This window comes from Armigeres subalbatus, chromosome 1 (genome assembly GCF_024139115.2).
Source record: "Armigeres subalbatus isolate Guangzhou_Male chromosome 1, GZ_Asu_2, whole genome shotgun sequence".
Lineage (NCBI taxonomy): Eukaryota > Metazoa > Arthropoda > Insecta > Diptera > Culicidae > Armigeres > Armigeres subalbatus.
The window spans coordinates 163,994,109-163,997,925 of record NC_085139.1 but is presented as its reverse complement, the minus strand read 5'-3'; positions in this window follow the sequence as shown (position 1 = coordinate 163,997,925).

Below are 3,817 nucleotides of genomic sequence, written 5' to 3'. Positions count from 1 at the left end.
AACCGACCTATACATTCACTGCGGAATCTCGATGTCGAATGAACAGATTTAATTTCTGGTGGAAGTAAACTCCAAAGGTTTATTGCACGTGGTCATATGGGTTACAGAAACCTCTATACCACATGTGTGCTGTTCGGGATACAGGCCTCTTGAAAGGAGGCTTCTGAACCTTTTGAAAGAAGGCTTCTAAACATCTTGAAAGGAGGCATTCAAGCTGCTTGGAAGAAGACTTGCGAGAAGCGTAGATGGATGCTTCTAATAGTCTTGCAACGAAGCTTTTCTGAAAAAAGCCTTCATACTTCTCAAACGAAGTCTTCCGAACCTTTAGATTCTAGATTTTACTTCAAAAGCATGTTTCTAACACATTATTTAACATTTTGTTCTGGTTGAGAAGGGCAGAGCTCAATTGGCTTTGATTTACTGATTGCCATGCATATTATGTGCAAGACAAAGTTTTGGAATAAAATATACAAGGTAAAAGAGCATTTCCCCTAAGACGCTCTAAAATAATTAATAAAATATACACTTTTATCTAAACTTTATCAATAAGCTCCGATTGGAATTGTAATACGTCCGGCATTATACATTTTTGTCCGAGTGCCCTAGAGTCAGCGAAGGTACCCACCCCCATGTTGAAAACCGTTCTTCTAGTGACTTATCCAGTAATCTTTATCAATGATTTCAAATGTTGAGCTACCCCCTATTTTTTTTTTTTTTTAAGTTGGAGAATATCAAAGAATCTGAACTGAAGTAAAAATTGTTCAAACGATTCTGAACTGAAGTAAATATACTGTACATAATTGGAATTGGAAATAAGTATAGATACAGTGAACTCTCCGTTACTCGATATTGGAGGGACCATCGAGTTAGGGAGGTATCGAGATAGGGAACACATTTATATTTGGTCGAATATCCCGAGTAGCACACTTGTCACATATCAGTCACTGTGACTCATATGCGACTAAATCCAGTCACATTGGAGTTGCTGCAACCAAATCGATCTGAACTGTGCTACTAGGGATGGTTTGGCCGAGTAGTTAACATTAATTTCTTTATTAAGTGAAGTGAGAAATGAAATGTTCGAAGAGAATAGTGAACAGCGAGAACTGAGAAGTGAGAAACGAGATATTCGAAATAAGTACAAAGTAGGGAGAAGCGGGTTATGAAAAACGGAAATGAGTATTGAGTAGTGAGATGTGTGCAGTGGCAAAAAGTGAGTGGTGAAAAGTCAGAAGTGATAGTTGCGAAGTGAGAAAGGGGATGTGAGTATTGACATAAACAGAAGCAAGAAATGAGAGATGATAATTGGGAAGTGAGAAGCGAGATGTTGATTAGTGAGAAGTGAGTGGAGAAATATAAGACAAAAAGAAGAAGGAAGATGAAAAAAGCAAGAAGGGAAGAGAAAGAATCTCGTTTCTAACTTCTCGTTCCCCGGACCTTACCTATCAGTTCCTCCTAGTCCGTTCTCACTTCTTATTTATCACTTCTCACTACTTCTCTCTTCGCATATTTCGCTTCTCACCTCCCTCTCCCCACTACCCTTTTCTCACTCCACACTTCTCACAATTTATTTCTAACTTCACACAACTCACTTCTCACTTCTCATTCTTCACTTTTCACTTCTCCCTTCTCAATTATCTCAAGTCTGCCTTCTAATATTTCACTTCTCACCACTTCTTCGCACTTCGAATTTCTCACTTCTTTACCTCTATTTCTCTATTCCCACTACTCACTTCTCACTTCCTACTTCGCAATTCTCATTTCCTACCACTCACTTCTCTACTACGCACTTCTGACTTCTCATTTCTCACTTATCATTTCTAACTTCTAATTTTTCACTACTCACTTCTCACTTCCACATCTCACTTCTGACTTCGCACTTCACATTTCGAATTTCTAACTTCTTACTTTTCTCTATTTATCTCTCACTTCTAATTTTTCACTTTTTACCTCTCACTTCTCACTTATAACTTCTTATATCTCACTTCTGACTTTTCTTTTATCACTTATCACCTTTCACTTCTAACTTCTAACTTTTCATTTATCACTTCTACTTCTCACTTCTAACATTTCACTTTTCACTTTTCATTTTTCACTTATTACTTTTCACTTCTCACATCGCACTTTAAATTTATAACTTGTTTCTCACTTCTCACTACTCATTTCTCACTTCTTACTTCTCACTTCTCATTTCTCACGTCTTACTTATTATTTTTCACTTTTGACTTCTCATTTCTCACTTCTCGCTTATCACTTTTCACTTCTAACTTCTAACTATATCGTGCATGTAACTGTTTCTAACAACATCGAGTTAGCGAAGTGAAAATGCATTGGAAAATTACTTCGACTTAGAGAATATCGAGTAAGGGAGATATTGACTTACGGAGGAAACGCAGTATGCTAGATTCAAGGAACTTTGAATTTTATCAAGTAAGGTAAAATATCAAATTACAGAACATCGAGTTAGGGAGAGTTCACTGTAAATGTTCAATACGATCTATCTGACGACTTATCCGTACAAAGAATCGCATCGAAATCCTTTAATGGTCTCTGTAGAATATAATTCAAACATACTAGTTTTGTCATTAAAAAATCAAATACCTATTTGTTCATTTTTCCGTATAAATCATCTAAAACAACACCATCAGCAGGAAACAAACCAAGGAACAAGGATCAGCATCTTTGTCCCAATGAACAATAAGCCTGATGAGGTAAAAGATGCGCCTTGATTAGGCCTACGGACAGTGTCCAGAACACGATGTAAAGATTATCATCGGAGAGGCAAACGCACAGATCGGGAGAGAAAACTTCTTTCGCCCTGCAAGCTTAACATCAATAACACAGAGATGTGTTTGCTTCACACAAAACGGACCTAATGCAGAACAACACCTATATGAGCGACAGTTACACAGGTACAAAAATTAGCCAAATTAGCCCGTACGGTCGGGATAACGGTCCTTTTTAACGTGTAAACGTTTGTACAGATTCCTTCTTTTATAAGGAACCAAATACTGTTCAAAATATTGAAATCCAAGCTTCAATAAAACCACACGAGCTATTTTTTTGGCTGTATAACTGTCGCTCATCTAGGTGTTGTTCTGCATTAGGTCCGTTTTGTGTAAAGCAAACACATCTCTGTGTTATTGATTTTAAGCGTGTGTCATTAGTGCTTTCCGTACTAATGACACACGCTTAAAATCAATAACACAGAGATGTTCCGCTACCAACGATAATGGTCTGCGACTTGTGACCTTTGCTACATCTAGTGAAATGACAATCAGCATAGGTACTGCTCAGCACGCAAGAATATCCGCAAACACACCTGACAATATCCGAGTGGCGACGCTTACTCACAGATAGACCACGTGCTGATGGTAGTAAGAACCGCCAGATGCTAAACGACGGATTTGGCGATGTGAACGAATTGTGGTACATATACCTAATATCCACAAAGCTGTGAAGCGCAAACAATTTTAGGCACTGCACACCGACGCCAACGAAATGTTTTTTTGTTGACGAGTGCCAGCGAGTTACGGACGAGGCAAATTCTGCCAGGAGTTGGATGCTACACCCAACCGGCAATTGTTTGATTTTTTAACAATTCTGTATAAGAACCTACCAAAACTTGTATAAGAACTTGGCATATGCGGAAATGCTAGATTCTTATACAAATCTTATACATCTTACAATTTTGCAAGCTTTTCATACAACTTTTTTTTTGCCTTTCTCGTACAACAAAGTTGTACCAGAAGGCTATAATTTCACTCCAGAAGTGTGTATGTGTGTAGCCCATAAATATTTGTTTTGTTAAACGCGT